The following is an 18,077-nucleotide window of genomic DNA, read 5'->3' as shown; positions in this document are numbered from 1 at the left end:
TTAAGATAAATCAATGCCAAAATTTGTTGCAGTAATGTTAGGACAATTCCTCTGATGTTTTATAAACTTTGTAAAAAATTGTTTACACAGGTACTTTTACTTATAGGAATAATACTTTATTAGTGAAAGAGTTGTGTATGAAAACAGTAATTTTTGGCTAAAACTTTATGACACTACTTATTTACTACTTCTTTACTGCTCTACTAAATATAAAATGTACTGTAACATGGCTAACATGTACTGTAACATGGCTAAAATGTACTGTAAGATTGGCTGTGCCAGGGGGAACAATGGCAAGGCCGGGGGATAAGGCAATGGCCCAGCTGAAGTGCATCTACACCAATGCACGCAGCATGGGTAACAAACAGGAGGAGCTGGAAGCCATCGTGCAGCAGGCAGGCTACAACTTGGTTGCCATCACGGAGACGTGGTGGGACCAGTCTCATGACTGGAGTGCTGCAATGCCTGGCTATAAGCTCTTTAGAAGGGACAGGCAGCACAGAAGGGGTGGTGGGGTGGCTCTCTATATTAGAGAGTCTTTCGAGGTTGTAGAACTCGAGGCTGGGAATGACAAGGTCGAGTCCCTTTGGGTTAGGATCAGCAGGGACAACAAGGCTAGTATCCTGGTCGGGGTCTGCTATAGACCGCCGAACCAGGATGAGGAGACGGATGAGGAGTTCTACAGGCAGCTGACAGAAGTTGCGAAATCTTCAGCGCTTGTACTCGTGGGGGACTTCAACTTCCCTGACATATCCTGGAAGCACAACACAGCCCTGACAAAGCAGTCTAGGAGGTTTCTGGAGAGCGTGGAAGATAGCTTCCTGACACAGCTGGTTAGTGAACCTAGCAGTGGTGGTGCCCCGCTAGACCTTCTCTTCACAAACAGAGAAGGACTGGTGGAGGATGTGATTGTCGGGAGCTGTCTTGGGCAGAGTGACCACGAAATGGTGGAGTTCACTATTCTTGGCGAGGCCAGGAAGGGGACCAGTAAAACCGCTGTATTGGACTTTTGGAGGGCTGACTTTGAGCTGCTCAGGACACTAGTTGGTGGAGTCCCTTGGGAGGCGGTTCTGAAGGGCAGAGGGGTCCAGGAAGGCTGGGCGCTCTTCAAGAAGGAAATGTTAATGGCGCAGGAACGGTCTGTCCCCACCTGCCCAAAGACGAGCTGGCAGGGAAGAAGACCAGCCTGGCTCAACAGAGAATTGTGGCTTGATCTTAGGAGAAAAAAGAGGGTTTATAATCTTTGGAAAAGTGGGCAGGCCACTAGGGAGGACTATAAGGATGTAGCGAGGCTGTGCAGGGACAAAATTAGGAAGGCCAAAGCTCATCTGGAGTTCAATCTGGCTACTGCCGTTAAAGATAACAAAAAACGTTTCTATAAATACATCAACACAAAAAGGAGGACTAAGGAGAATCTCCATCCTTTACTGGATGCGGGGGGAAACTTAGTTACAAGAGATGAGGAAAAGGCGGAGGTGCTCAATGCCTTCTTTGCCTCAGTCTTTAGCGGCAATACTGGTTGTTCTCTGGATACCCAGTACCCTGAACTGGTGGAAGGGGATGGGGAGCAGGATGTGGCCCTCATTATCCATGAAGAACTGGTTGGCGACCTGCTGTGGCACTTGGATGTGCACAAATTGATGGGGCCGGATGGGATCCACCCAAGGGTACTGAGTGAACTGGCAGAGGAGCTGGCCAAGCCACTGTCCATCATTTATCAGCAGTCCTGGTGATCGGGGGAGGTCCCAATCGACTGGCGGCTAGCAAATGTGACGCCCATCTACAAGAAGGGCCGGAGGGCAGACCCGGGAAACTACAGGCCTGTCAGTTTGACCTCAGTACCAGGGAAGCTCATGGAGCAGATCCTCCTGAGAGTCATCACGCAGCACTCGCAGGGCAAGCAGGCGATCAGGCCCAGTCAGCATGGGTTTATGAAAGGCAGGTCCTGCTTGACGAACCTGATCTCCTTCTATGACAAAGTGACGCGCTGGGTGGATGAGGGAAAGGCTGTGGATGTGGTCTACCTTGACTTCAGCAAGGCTTTTGACACCGTCTCCCACAGCATTCTCCTCAAGAAACTGGCTGCTCTTGGCTTGGACTGGCGCACGCTTCGTTGGGTTAGAAACTGGCTGGATAGCCGGGCCCAAAGAGTCGTGGTGAATGGAGTCAAATCCAGTTGGAGGCCAGTCACTAGTGGCGTCCCCCAGGGCTCGGTGCTGGGGCCAGTCCTCTTTAATATCTTCATCTGGATAAGGGCATTGAGTGCACCCTCAGTAAGTTCGCAGATGACACCAAGTTAGGTGCGTGTGTCGATCTGCTCGAGGGTAGGAAAGCTCTGCAGGAGGATCTGGATAGGCTGAGGTCAACTGCATGAAGTTCAACAAGGCCAAGTGCTGGGTCCTGCACCTGGGGTGCAATAACCCCAAGCAGAGCTACAGGCTGGGAGATGAGTGGTTGGAGAGCTGCCAGGCAGAGAACGACCTGGGAGTGATGGTTGATAGTCGGCTGAATATGAGCCAGCAGTGTGCTCAGGTGGCCAAGAAGGCCAACGACATCCTGGCTTGTATCAGGAACAGTGTGACCAGCAGGGCTAGGGAGGTGATCGTCCCCCTGTACTCGGCTCTGGTGAGGCCGCACCTCGAGTACTGTGTTCAGTTTTGGGCCCCTTGCTACAAGAAGGACATCGAGGTGCTTGAGCGAGTCCAGAGAAGGGCGACGAAGCTGGTGAGGGGTCTGGAGAACAAGTCCTACGAGGAGCGGCTGAGGGAGCTGGGCTTGTTCAGCCTGGAGAAAAGGAGGCTCAGGGGCGACCTTATCGCTCTCTACAGGTACCTTAAAGGAGGCTGTAGCGAGGTGGGGGTTGGTCTGTTCTCCCACGTGCCTGGTGACAGGACGAGGGGGAATGGGCTAAAGTTGCACCAGGGGAGTTTTAGGTTAGATGTTAGGAAGAACTTCTTTACCGAAAGGGTTGTTAGACACTGGAACAGGCTGCCCAGGGAGGTGGTGGAGTCACCATCCCTGGAAGTCTTTAAAAGACGTTTAGATGTAGAGCTTAGGGATATGGTTTATTGGGGATTGTTAGCGTTAGGTCAGAGGTTGGACTCGATGATCTTGAGGTCTCTTCCAACCTAGAAATTCTGTGATTCTGTGATTCTGTGTGATATGGTTTTCTTCTGGTTTTCTTAGTCAGGAAAACATGAACTGAAAATGCATGTTAAGGTACCAAGTTGCCCTCGTATTCTTGGTTTTCTTTGACAGACATTGTCTGGATATTAGCTAGTGGTGAAAAGATGCTGATCTGTTTCCTTTGACATAAGAAGTTTGCTTCAGTCGTCTAAATTAACTACACAAAATCAGAATGAGTAAGGAATAGCAGGACAGAGCCAGGATATTTCTCATCAGTCATACTCGCTGAGCAATGCTGGAAGCAAGGGACTGTTCTGGGCTTACCCTCACAGGCATAGCACTGCAAAAACATTTTTAGCAAGTCATTAGATGAGGCTCACAGCTAACTTCCCCAGTGTTTAATCTGTTGTGAATTGTCTACAAAGGTAAAAATAGGTAAAAATTGAAAAGGAGTCTATTACACATATTCTGACTCCATAGATTGCTGAAAGAATATAGTTAAACTAAACTAATTCCTTTCTTAAGAAAAAAAAAAAAAAAAAAAAAAAAAAGACTTCCAACTGACAAGAACCAATGGCTGGGTTAGTCAGTGAGACTGTTAAAATTCATTATTATTCTGTCTCCAACTTTAACACAGACATTAACTCAAAATCACAATATACAACAAAGTGTGAATGAGGTTACCATTCCAATCAGATTACATGCCAGGGCTAAAAACAGCAGCCACTCATTTTCATCAGTAAAAAAGTCCAATATTCATCACATTTGCAAGTAAGACCTCTGAGAGAGTCAGTGTTTCCCACTGGAAATAAGCAGAAATGAAAATGCACTGCAGAAGAAAGCGTGCTATTTTGCCTCCATTCAGAAGAAGACAAAATTTCCAGGAATCCAAAATTAGACCCAAATACTTTTTTTTTTTTTTTTTTTGAAGTGTGCTGTGATGTGATTGGGGACTAGATATATCAGGAGCATCGGTGATATCAGAGACTAGCTGTATGCCTGAAGCACACATTTGGTGCATACCGTTAGGAAAGATTATAGCAAAAGTGCTATAGAAAAAAAGAAGGGGTGGGGGAGTGGAAGCACATAATAATTGCACGTTATAAAAATAGAGGTAAAATTAACAGTGTGAGTACAGCAAATAATTGCTTCTGTAACATCTGGAAGGAAGTTAATTTCACAGAAGTGTGTCCTGACTGTAATTTTATTTATTTTTTTTTATTGGACATTTATTCATGCTCAGACTTTCTTTGGCTACGTTGGTATGACTTGGGTGAGCAAGTGATCTGAGTATGAAAACCGTCAGTCTTCAGAAGCACAGCTGAAGAAATAATCTACTTTCTACTATATAGAAACAGACAATTCATTAGTATTCACCATATCCATTATATTTTTATTAACTCTATAGAATATTTATGGACATAGAGGGGAAAGAAGATTATTCAACCTGAAAATGTAGTCAGTGTAACAATACTGATGGAATAATAAATATAACAGAAAGCCTACAGATGTAAATTACCCGTCTCTCATATATTTGCCCCAGAAGCAGGGAAGATATGTCTTGCTCTTTGATGCAGGACCTCTAAGAGGTCCTGCCCTGCCAGCTGTGGCATGGCACTTGGCTGCTGCCTTCCCACACCGGGGGAGCAGCTGGCTCTCATCCTGCCCTGGTGCTACTGCTCCCCTGAGCAATCTGCCTCAGTGCTTCACTGTGAGAAAGTCTGTCCTGTTCCCACCTTAAGTCCTTCTTGCTGTATTTTAGCCTACTGTTTGATTTTCTGTTCTCCGTGAACTTCATGAGCACCGCTTGCCTTTCTTTGCAGCAGTGTTTGAGAGATTTGCAGACAATTACCACGTCACCTTTGTTTTTCTCTTTTCTGTTGTAAACAGCCTGAGAGTGCTCAGGCCTGCTTTGTGTGTTATGTTTCATAAAATTGTAGTTACTCTCGCCTGGAGTCTTCAGCTGATCTTTCTTGAAATACGATGCCCAAAACTGGACAAAACACTCCAGCTGAGACCTTACCAATGCTAAAAATAGCAGGAGGGTTACATCAGTTGGCTGTAAATGATCTCCATGTTTATACTGCCCAGTATGATGTTTTTCTCTTTTGTAAAGCATGGTGTTGTTCAATAATGTTGAGTTTCTATTTCGCAAGAGTCCTCAAAACTTTTTCTGCAACATTATGAGCTGTCCAGTTGTTCCTTAAATTGTACATGTTGCTGTTGATTCCTGACGCACTGTAAAACCTTGCACACTCCCTGGCTGAATGGCTATCATTTCTCCACAAGATTAGTCTCATAAAATGAGACTAATGGTAGGAGAATTTTTTTATGGTTTATGGTAAGAGAATTTTTAATCTTAATTTCATCCCTGGGGTCCTTGATTTTTTTTCCAGATTAGAATTTGCTCCCTTTAATCTGTCCTCATGCAGTTGTCTCTACCCAATTCTTATGACAAATACTTTCCCTTACTTTTTTGGATCAGCAAAATAATTAACAGCACAGACATTTTGATTTTGAGTCAAAGTAACACCATATTATGATAACTAAGTTTTGTCAGAAGACTTTGTAAGAAAAATTAAGTATATTGCATCAGATGTTGGCTTCAGTGGGTTGGCTTCAGAACATGACAGTGGGATAATGGAGAAACAAGTTCATAACAAACCTAATTGGTTATATGCACATGTTTATGCCATTTTAACTAATTAATAAGGATTATTTTTGTCAACAATTGTATTAGGCAAGTAGAATGTGTGAGACACATCATAGTGTTCTCCCTGAATGGTCTAGTATTTCTGGAAAAATGTAAACTTAGCCTAATGTATAGCTATCAAAAACTTCATTTACATGAGCTAAAAAGCAGATGTGTATTCCCAGTTTAGCTACTGGGAACTTTCTGAATCAGATCTTATCAAAGTATCTTTGAAGGCAAAAAAGTGCAGGGCATATAGCTTGCTGCTTGTGAAAGTGAAACGACATAAATATACAGCTCTTTCAAGCAGTTCTTTATTCTCACAAATGTAAGAAAAATAATCTTGCTAAATTGACATTTAGCCGGTTGAAGTCTGTGCCGAACTGGTTGCAGTCTTGCTGAGAATCCTTGGTGAGTTCTCAGGCTCTGATAAGTGTTCTTGTATCTAACTGTTTCAAGTTGTGATTAGGCTTTATATGTCCCAGAGAGATTTGTTGCTAACCAATTAGCACTAATAATATTACTTCCCCTTTCCTATTGATGTCAGGGTAGGCTTTTGTACTTGAATGTAGTGGGAATAGGATGGGCATCTTAATTACTGAGGGCTGAATCGTGCTGCCTTGTTGGAAAACCTGTGGGAGGAATGCAGAGGAGAGCAAGATTCTGCCAAGTTGCTCCTGTCTGAGCTTTCTTCAGTTCTTCCATTGGAAAGGAGGAGCGTTACACCACCTTCTCCTTCCCCTGGCAGGGAGAAGGCGGCACAGGGATCCCTAGCACTTCCAAACCATGTGCAGGAGACACTGGCCTCAGCGTCAAGGGGACTTTGTTCTCTTCAGGTTGGTGATAGCACTGCTTAAATAGAAGGGCACAGGAGCTTGATATCAATTAGAGGCGGAAGATTGGTGTTATCTTCTTTGTAGACTGCCCATGGCACCTGGGAAATGAACAGCTATCTGTGGGATTCTTCACCTTCCGTCAAGGTTCTCAGAAACCATTTAAGAGTCATCTGAAAATATTCACCATGGCTGTGTATACATATTTATTTATATCTAGTTACGCATCTTTATTTTTACACTTATAGTTATCTCATTTTAACAGGCAGGTAAATTTAAATTTTAAATGCATTGTAGTAAGGCAGAATATAAAGGCAAAAACATCATTTTTTCATTCTATTTTCCCATTAAGGCATTTTTTGTTACAGCATTGTACCAGGGTTAAAAATAATACGTATAAAAAAAGTAATGATCTGTAAATATAGAACCAATTGCCACCATGGAGGCTTAATAGCATTTATAACACTGTTGAGAGGATGCAAATGCAACAGAACAGAATGCACAGTAACTTTTCCTGTGGATTACTAAGAGCAGAAATTAAGCTCAACATGTTACAGAGAATGAATTAAATCAGAGAAACTGCAAATAGAGACACTTATTCCTTGAGAATATTCAATTAAATAAGTTTTATTGGGGTTTCATCAAGTAATCCCCATGATTTTTGTTATGATTCACATTTCTATTTTAGTCTTTGCCATTATTTATTGCTATGCAGAATAGTTCCTAAGCCTTGTTTAATAGGAATGAATTTAATTAATCTATAGAGAAACACGAATTCTTGATTTAGCATAGCACAGTAATGTTGATTTAAATGAGAACTTAATAGCGATGAGTGGGACAAGGTGTGCAAAGGAACTGTCTCTCAGAAAGCGTGCTGCTGCGTGGTAACCACGTTCCCACTAATGGAAGTAAGTAGGCAGCAGGTTGCTATGGGCATGCAAGCGTGCTGCAAGCATTAGGAAGACTGCTTATGCTCCTTCCTCCCCCGGATCGATCCTAGTGGTCTACGCATCTTTAATCCATGTTCCGAGAAGAAGGTGAGCAAAGAGGGGCTAATCATTCCTCCACGGGCTGGAGTGCTGGCATCATTTGACAGAAACAAAACAGAAACAAATGGCTGGGCAGTAGAGGCATGCTGTGTTTGTGTCCTGTCTTATCTTTCAGAAAGAGCAAATAATCTGCAAGAGGTACGGGAGAAAGACAACAAAGAGGAGCTTGCTGTTTTTATGTTACCATCTCCCTTAAATAGAGAGTGGGAGACTTGAATGCTTATTATTTCCCTATTTGTAGCCATAACCAAGGGAAACAATGTCTTGCATATATAGTCTTGCATATAGTGTTTGCTCTCGGGCCTTAGCAGGGTGAAATATGTATTTAGTATATTTAGGTGGCCGATTTGGAATGCTGAATACATTTTTGAAGCTCAGATGTTACCATCTTCATCTCAACAATACACCTTTCAGCAAGCCTGAGAGATCTCAATCAATTATTTAGTGTAAATTCCTTGCTTGATCTTGATTTTTGCCATCTAATCTGACAATACAAAGGCAGCAGAATTCGCTAGGGTGTCTCCTTCAGACTTCATTTGTTTTTTTTTTTTATTTCCGAATTGTCTGGTGCAAGTGGGTTGACACAGGAGTGGCATGAACTAAAGTGCTCGCGCCCTCATCCTAAATGACCCCTGAGCCTTTACAGCCTCCCGGTGTAACACTGGCTGCTCTGACACTTGGCAGGGAAAAAAAAAAAAAAAAGAAAAAAAAAAAAAAAGGGACAGCTATGACCTGATTGCTGGGTTTTCTTATTTCATGGCCCCTAGGCTTACCTGAGTGGCAGCAGGGAGCCTGTTTATCACAGTTCATTTGGATCCCCTGAGCCTTTCCTCCCCTCTGCTTCTCCTGACAACTCCATGCCTCAGTGAGAAACAGATCCTAAAGAAGCCAGAGAGACTGGTTTTGTCTCTTCCCTCTCCGTGACCCAGGCAGCATCCAGCAGAGAAGCTGCTATCCAGCTGCAGCTGGGAGGGGACTTGGGCTCAGACTGCCTCAGGTGTAGCCTGTGGCTGCTTCCAAGCTAGCTAGGGAGGAAGCAGGAAAGGTATTTTGAGAGGGGTTGCCAGCTACAGTGATGCTATCAAAAGATTCCACGTTTTCAACTCGTCATCAAACATAATTTTTCTTATGTCAAATTGGCACCACAGGGACTACAAGCCAGCAGCAAGGTGAAGGCACAGTGCCTGGGCACTGCTACCATGCAGACACATTTCCTTCCTGACCCTGGCTCCACAAGCAGGGGAGAAAAAAATGAAGGTGACCAGGAGCTGGAGGACAGGGGTTTGGTGGGTGAGCTGTGGATAAAAGGTGGCATTCTGCATCTGCACACCAGTTCTGTGCAACTGCCTCACCACCCACTGCTTCCTGATGCATTTCAGACTCTCCTTTCTCCTGCTTTCCATGGAGTCCTCATTCCCCAACCTGTATCCCTCTGTGTCAGGGAGGAAACTTAACGTCCTCATCTTTCTTTTCCCTGCCCAGGTGCTCCTCGGCATGGAAAAGAGCAAAGCAGCCTACTGGGACATTTTTTTTCCATAGCAGGGCTGTGTGTTGAGTCCCCTGAGCAGTGATGCTTTGCTGAGGGCAGTATGACACTGCAGAGTTGCAGGGTTGTGTTGCAGCTTGGGAGACCACGTTCCTGGGAAGAAATTCACCTTTGAGACATGTGAGGACCGTATCACTCACTCATGTATCTTAAGGATGATGGTGATGTACACCCAAGTTAGTGTTGACACTGGGCTTTACAGCAATCAGGGCCACGATTACTAATTTAGTAACAAAATAGAGCCAGCAGAACTTCCACTCCATTAAAAGATAGGCTGTTTTAAACGTTGCTGAGCACATAATCTTTCTGAGACCAGTGCCTTGGCTTCAGACATACAGTGTGAGCCAGAAAGCCCATGAAGGTGGAGCTCAGAGACTGCCTCAGACAGCGAGGAATGTGGAGCACACGAACGCACCAAGGCTGTGCCTTGACACAGCTCAGCAACTGAGAGCTGCTGTGAAACATCTCCAAGGCTTCTCAGCAGGTTCGAGGTGTGCTGCAATTTGCTTAGAGGGGCTTGGTGCTTGATGGAAACCTGAAAACATTTCTCACATATGTCTGAGTCTTCACAGAGCCTCGTAAGGTCCAAGGGTGCAATCAGAGCCCTGACGAAGGGCTGGATGTTGGTTTGTGACAAGGTCTGGCTGAGTGCTGCCTCGTGCAGAGACCTCGCTGCAATGTGTGCCTTGAAACCGTCCCAGCACAGCACGCGTGCCGAGCCAGTAACCTTGCACAGACAGATGTCCTCATGTGGTTCCAGGGAGCTAAAGGAGGTTAAACAGGTAAAACTGACATGGGGAGAGTAGAAAACTACATTTTCTTTGCTGAAATTGTTAGAAGTATTCTTCTATCCTTGCTGCAGCTTTGGTAAAGCTGACTTGCCTGTTCCAGCCATGATTTCTTGTGTTTTAACTGGGAAAACTGGGAACTTGCTGGTTGGGGGAATCTGTGAGAAGAACAGGGTAGTTTTGTAAGTCTTTTGCTACCAGTAGGTTGGGGGGGCACAAGTTTGGAGAATCCAGTCTGCTTTCTTTCTTTTGTAGGAAAAGCTCTCAGCTGCTTTCTTTCTACCCCACTCAGAAATTTGAGAAGAAACATGTGGGCAAGGCAGAGTCCTCTTCTGTGCTTGCATTCCCCTGTGGGATTGCGCTGAGCAGTCTGGATGGCCCACCCCACCAAACCTGAGAGCTGAGCACACCTCGCCCACCTATGTGCTGTGTGCTGAAGGCCACTGGCACACATTACATCCCCTGACTCTTCTCCCATTGTGCAGCTTGGCCAGTCCCCTGCCTACCAACAGAAAGCTGCCTGGTTGGATAACAATCTCCTGATTTGCTCTAAGGTTTTTACTTTATTTTATTTTATTTTATTTGGTATTGTTAATGGAAAGAGACCATACAGTTACAGAGAGCAGCATGTAATGAAAAATGGAGATGCTGTGTGTACCCACATGCATGTCTATATCTCTATCTAAATCTGTACATAATTTTAGCTAATAATACTGCAAAATATTTAAAATAGATAAATTTTGCTTTGGCTTTTAATTCCTTCCAATTCCTTCAATTCTTTATTATGTGACTGGGACTCTGCTGATTCTGTGTCAGTACACTGTGAAGTGGTAAGCCCTAACAACTCTATTTTAATAGAATCCATACTGAAAATCAGAAAATAAGATGAAAGATGACGTTTTTGGCTTCTGGGCTTTATCAGGCTCTAGGAAAAAATGCACATTTTCAGCTGAAGAGAAGAGAAACTGGGAACCCAGAGCACAAAGACGAAGAAAGATGAAAGCAATTGAGAAAGAAGAGGAGGAGGGGAGTGAAGGAAAAGGGGGTGGAGGAAGTACGAAAGGGTCAGATGGCTTACTAGGAAGGCAAAAAAAGGATCAAAGGGTAGGAAGCCAAGTACTAGAAGAAAGAATTGTAATTTTCAGCAGCTGGGAGAAGACTAGGAAAGAGGAGTCTTAATGGTGCGCAGTTGGAAAGGGAAACTGAAAGGAACTAAATCAAAAAATGAGAGTGAAACAGAACTTGAGGGGAAACAGCAGAGCAGAGCAAAGCAAAGTGGCTGCTAAATGGAGGAGCAGGCTGTCATTTATATCAAGGGATGGTGGCAGTGAAAGCATAAAAACAGTCATAGCTTTGGCTTCAGCTGTTCTGGGAGAGGTGCTGGAAATCCTTTCACAGTGGTGCAAAGAGAAATGTGCTTCCTCTCAATGTTATGTTCAGCTGAGGATCTTTAGAAAACTGGCTGAAGCAATTCACACAGCTGATCAGTTTAGCATTCTTTGAGTGCTGTTCTGCTAGACCTCCTTCTGCCCAAAATATGATAATTAGGGACATTTCTTTCAAACTACTAAGTTACAAATCAAGAACTACATGAGCAACTCCTGGTAAATGTGATCCTGCTTCTAGGGACTTGAGATTGGTAGCAGATGCCAGGTGATGATCTTCAGGTCATTGGGTGGGAATGGGAGAGAGTCAGGGTGACATTTCTGATTTTATGACTAGTTTTCTCTCTTGTCAGTTTTTGTTGCTGTCTTAATCTGTAGCTAGTGGAGAGATTTGGGCTCTTCTCTATGGAATCCTACAGAGCAGTCAAATTTCCTAAATTTCTTGGCCATTTATGCTGAAAGTGAGAAGCAAAATCACTTTCCACACAAGTTTTTTTGGCTTACAGGATTTTTTTCTACTGAATTCTGAAGTTATTTCTACATTCTCGACTGTGTGACAATCTTTTATGAAGGTTTTTCCCCATATTGTCTCAAAAAATGATCCAGGTTTTTATCACCTGTTCTACATTTTGTCCCAGTCAAGAGCCACGTGGAACAAACTAGGCTTCTCGTCCCTCTAACTTCTGTGATGAAAATAAGAAAAAAAGAATCCAGAAAAATTAGGCATAGACACAGTGGTTTCTCTGGAGAAAAAAGAGAGTGTCAAGAGAGAAAATGTATTGTTTTAAAATAATATGTATTCACTAAATCAAAATCACTGTTGAGTCCCAGCCTGTTTTCAATGAACTGAATAGCAGCATTAATATTTGCAGGTTTAGTGCCATTAATGTGAATGGCAGCAGACCTCTGTTTAACCTCTCCTCCCCACACTCAGTGTTTTGTCCACTAGCAGGGGAAATAGATAAGGGATGATGTATCAGTGGAGAAATACCGAAATCAGCCTCAGTCACAAAATATTGAAAATATGATGGAATAAATTATCTGGCATGCAGTCTGCAGAAGGGCCTCAGAGGTAGTTAAAAAAGTCAGTGGTACTGTTAATTTTCAAAGCAGATCCTTTAGCATCTCCACAGGACTTTCTCGTTGGGGTGGGACTTGGTTTTGAACATAACCCCATGTAATGAAATGTCAGCAAAATGTGCTTCATGGGAAAACCCAGTTGCTTGAGATACCTAAAAGAAAACTGATTACAGTGGAAAACACTGGTGGAGAATCATGCATCCTGAAATGGAGATGGGAATAAGGGTCTGACTCCTTTTACTGCTAAAAACCCTCATGCTATTCTGACAGTAAATATGGGCAGTAAAATGAGAGGACCTTTCTGTGCATGTGCAGAAGGTGATATTTCCCTCCAGAGATGACTCTAATCATTTTTAACTGGTGAGCATCTCGTTGGAGTTTATAGGAGACTTGTAAGTGTGCGTGCGTACATCTAGCTGAGTTTATAGGAGACTTGTAAGTGTGCGTGCGTACATCTAGCTGAAAGGAAGCTGAAGAGAGTAATATTGCACAAGTCAAGAACACTACTTCTTTTGACCCCTTTTTTGTGCTTAGCTTCAGTTATCATGTGCCTGTCTCAAACTGTGAGGTCCTCTGTCCAGATGCATGAGTAGCAGTACAAGAACTCTAAAAAGGGCCCTGCTTAAACAGCATTAGGAAATAAATATATATAACTTGCCACATGTTATAGTGGGTTGTTGTGTGCTGTAGGAAGTTCCTATAAAATGTAGAGATGGGCATGAAGCTGAGCATGAAAAAGCCAAAGCTCCATGGCATCCCTCTGCCCAGGAGGGAGCAGTAGCCAGAGAGTTTAGTAAGGGCCTCCAAGGGAGAGTTCAAGAGGGGATGGGGTGGAGATATTCCATACAGTGGCTTCCTTGGCATTTCAGAAATAGTGCTGGTCATCTCCAATTTGGCACCCAGTGTTCTCTTAATGCCACTTGCCAGCTGGCATTTCTGGCAATGGAACAGAAGCACTCTGTAAGAATAATCTGTGGTTTAGGCCCATTGCTTGTAGGCATCAATGACCCCTTTGGTGATGTCATCTTCCTGGGATCAGGGCTTAAGTATGCGACCTTACCCGCTGGCTTTGTATACTTTGCATGACAGCCTGACAGCAGGAAGGGTGTTTTCAGCTCTCTGCTCAACAATATGGCAGTCCTTGTGATTATGTCCTTCTTCATGACTTTCAGCCAACCATCTGGAACTGAGGACCCCAGAAGCATGGATGTTAGGTTTCTTCTGTTGTTTTTCTGAAGTTTAGTTGTCCCTAGCATCCCACATTTTGCTCAGTATGACTCGTTTTTGCTAATTTTCTAAACTCCTGGAGTTCTGCAGTTAAGAGAGGACTTTTTGCTCTACCCTGCTGGGGAAGGAAAGAAATTCTGTAATAGGGGAGCAGAAATGTTCCCTTGCAATGGAAAATGATGAAAAGGCAATCATCATCTTTACAAGGTATTAGTGTTTACCCTCCTGATAATTACCACATCATTTGTTTAAATATCATACACACTGGACAATGATTTTCTACACTTGTCCTCAAGTATTGTTTTATGCTTAGGCTTTGGAGAATGGGACTTCCTATGGGAAGGGGAGATCTCAGCATAGAAATAAACTACACTTCTGGGCAGCCTGCAGGCTTGCAGTAACCACGATCATTGGTAGTGATTCTGGGGTGGTCAACCTACTCTGAATTTCTTTCTTGCTTTCAGCAACTGAATAGACAAGGAAGGAAGAAAATCCTGGTTTTGAATGATAATATTTCTTATACAAATAGTGACTTCTTGTCTGTCCATAGAAGATGGGGGTTAATCTGCTTATTTCTGAAATTAGCCACAGGGCTCATTTCAGTAAGTGGCATTGTAAATGATCACATTGGAACGACTTCCCTCTGATCATGTAATTTTAATGTAATTAAGATTCAGAAAGACTCTGGGGCTTCTCTTAGATAAGCAAGAAGAAATGCAACATGACTGCAAACTTTGTAGTGAAAATAAAATAAAATCTTGCCTTCTTGTGACCTTGAAGAGTATTGTAATGAAAATCTTCACCAACTCAGGTACTTATGATCATAAATTCTTTCAGTCCAGAAAGTCTGTCTCCTCCCTTTGTCTAAACAAGATGAAATCAAACCAAGTTCCTTTTCAAACCAGGACCCCTTCAAAAGGGGCAAGTCCTCCTTTGGAAGGTCGAGTGAGCAAGGTACTGCCTCCGGTGAGCCCTGCCAGCAGAGGCATTGACAAAGACAACTTCTGCTTAAAGCAAGGAGACAGAAATTTCAGGAATTGCCTTCAATTGCTAACAAGGGTAAAAGATAGAGTCTGATACTGATGCTTAAGTCACAGAAAACACTTGCTATGGAGTGGTTGTTTGCTGTTAGGAAGGCCACTAAATCACAGCTTTAATTGGAAAAAGAGCTGATGTATTTGAATGCACAGACAAACTAGAGACTTGTGTGATCATGTCATTACAGAGCTTGGCCTTTCTTTTCTCAGTCCTGTGCAGTTTGTAACTTTTTGCTTTTGGATCATTTGAAAACGAGAGTCTGAGTTCTCTTCTGGCACTGCAAAGGCAATCAAGCGTGCCTGCACAAAGCCCTTTCATGTGAGCCTGTCCTCAGACCTGGGATGCCGTCCTCGCATTGCCTACTGGTATTGGCAAAAGGAGCAGCGGCTTTTAGTTCTCCTGTAAGCATCTATCTCTCTACAAATAATAGCGTAATGACCATGGGAGGAAATAACTTGGCAGTGAAAATTGGAAAGAAACTACTGCTGATAGAATTAAAAAACTGCCGCTGTTTGGACTGCTTTGCCTGGCTGCAGCCAGCCTGCTTCCCCCCCCTCCCTTTGTTTTGCAAAGTGCTTGGATTTCCTACAGCAAATAGAGGCATTTGTTGTAAAGACAAGTTGTCTCTTCCCACTCCATGCAAGCTCCACATATTATCTATATGGGTGAAAGCTAAAAAAGAAAAACAACATAAGGAATCTGCATATCCATGCTATGTACTGTGGGTGCAGTCTCCATCAAGCCTGAAAGGCAGGATCTCCGTGGGGGAAAAGCAACTGAAGCAAGTTGGATGATGCCAACAAGAAAGATTCTGTATTGACCGAATCAATTAATTCTGCTGTGCCAAGAGCCTGTGAAAAGCTGGTGAAAAGGCACACTTTGGATCAGGTTAGGAGCGGGGCTATGAAGCCTTGCCCAGGCATAGCACTCGTGAATTAAAATAGAAATCGTGATAACTAAATCAGAGTCCTGAGCTTCGGACATACACATGACATGAAGGTTTCTTCTCTTATCACCACAGACTTTTTCCTGTCTGGGAATTTTTAAAGATTATTATTTGAGAACTATTTCTGAGTGATGAGAAGCTGCTGGTGCCTGCCAGCCTGCTGCTAAGCTCACAAATGTGTGAGTCAGTCTTGCCGTGGTAGTAGCAGTGTTATGGTTGTCACAATCCAAGCTAAAGGTGTAGGCAAGGCGACTGTATCAGAAGGCACTGTATTTTATTATGTCACATTGTATCACTGGGAGAACAGACATATTTTGGGGAATATAAACCTCTTCCTAGGGAAAAGTTTTGCAAGAGCCTCAAGGAGGCTTTATGCACCCCAAACCATCTTTTTTTTTTTTTTTTTTTTTTTTTTTTTCCTTAATTACATCTGCTGAATTAGTAAAAGATGTTCCTCATCTTTACATATATATATATATATAAAAATATAAATTTCTATTTTCAGGATCTTTGCCTTTTATCCTATTTAGTTCTGCTCATCCTCTCTGATATGGAACAGCCCATTGCTGGTCCACCTTTAATCTGCCATGGGAGAAATGTCCAGCGAGTTTATAAAATAAGGTGTGAGAGAGGGCTTTTAGGAAGAGCTCACTTTTCTCTAGCTGATCTGCACCTTGTGATTCCGGAGCAAGGGCTGGAATAGCTGCAAGGTTTTGCTAGAAGTCTGAAGCACAAGGAGCACTAAGGTAATGAAAAGCTGCCTTGGTATTACATCGCTCTTTCATTTTTTCCCCTTCATTTACATAAATAAAAAAATGGAAACAAGGTGCACGACAAGAAGGATTATTTTTTTCTTGCCTCCTTGTATTTTAATGTTTTCTCTCTACTCAGAATAAATGGCTGCTGTTAAGTCAGTCGGTGGTTAAACATCTAAAATTCCACGGCTAATTTAACACAATAATCCTTGTTTCAAAAGAAAAAAAAAAAAAAAAAGGCGGCACACCTGAGTCCTAAATCTCTCTGGCCAAATGTCATGAAGACAGTTTAGAAGTATCAGTTTTGGAAATATTTCCAAGCTTTGCCAAGTCTTTCCTTCACAACAACAACAACTACTACTACAATGACAACAACAAACAAACCACCAACCAAATAAACAATCCCCTCCCCCCTAAAAAAAAAACCACAAACTTTATTGTCTATGGATGTTTTTCACTTTAATGTGGTCCAAAACATACAACTCTTCCTTTTATTTTATTTTTTTATCTTCTTCCTCAATGACAATTCCTTCCTCCCCTACAATGAAAAACCTGTGTGGAGGAAAAAAAGTGTAACTGTATGTTCTCATTAATCCCTGGGATTCTAATTACACCCAGGGCAGGATAATTGTAGCTTGAACTCAAGGCTGGCTGTACAGGTCTCATTGAATTTTAAAAGATGTTTCTGACAAATGGCTTTAATTAGATTCAAGTGATGATGATGCTATTTTGTGGATCTAATCTTCACAAGCTATTTGTCTGGGAATGGTTAGAAGAAAAAAAAAAAAGTTTTTAAACTTTAGAAGAAGTCTTTATCCCTACAAAAACTGTCTGGAGAGTGGTCAGTCATACACTTTAAATATGCAGCAATGGTGTTTCATATTTGTTCTCATGATAATGTCAAATTCAGAAAAGCTTAGGAGAGATATTGAACTCGTGTGCTCTTTTACTAGCTCTGAAGTCTTAAGCTAATGATTCACATTCATATATTTTAAACTAATGCAGATTTATGGGACTTCAAACACAATGAGCCATATGCTTCCTCAAGCAACAGAGCATGGCGTGAATAAGACAACTGAAATACACTTGCCAAAGTGTGCATTGCATGCTTTCTTGCACAAAAGGAAAGAAATCTGCATGCTAAAATACTGTCACAGTTACAGATCCTTAAGGGCTGCAGAGCACAACAACTGATCCATAGATCAGTGAAATTGGTGAGGATTTTTCTATTGATTTCAATAGCTGGTAAAACACGAAGTTGAGATTTGTCCCAAATGAAGAGTAGAGAGCATGTTAAAACAAACCAGTCGATGATCCTTATCCTGTGTAGTTAAAATTAGTAGAAAATGAAAGTTATCTCATTCCTTCCTGGAAACAGTTTGGAGAAAGGCAAAAAGGGCACTGAGCTCTCCAAGGATGTGCTACATAACCAGGACATGTGGAAGTGTGTGTGAGCCTTCTCCTGCCTGGTGCTGGGCACCTGGGGTTGTGGCGATGCTGTCGAGTTGAGTGCCCTACAGGTGTCTTGGTGCTTTTGGGGGCACCTACCCCAGCTTGGCCTGCACCATGCTGCACCCACTGCTGATGCTCGAGGCTTAGTGGGGCCTGAGAA

This window comes from Aythya fuligula, chromosome 6, assembly GCF_009819795.1.
Source record: "Aythya fuligula isolate bAytFul2 chromosome 6, bAytFul2.pri, whole genome shotgun sequence".
Lineage (NCBI taxonomy): Eukaryota > Metazoa > Chordata > Aves > Anseriformes > Anatidae > Aythya > Aythya fuligula.
The sequence above is the reverse complement of the archived record's forward strand: the minus strand, read 5'-3'. Positions refer to the sequence as shown.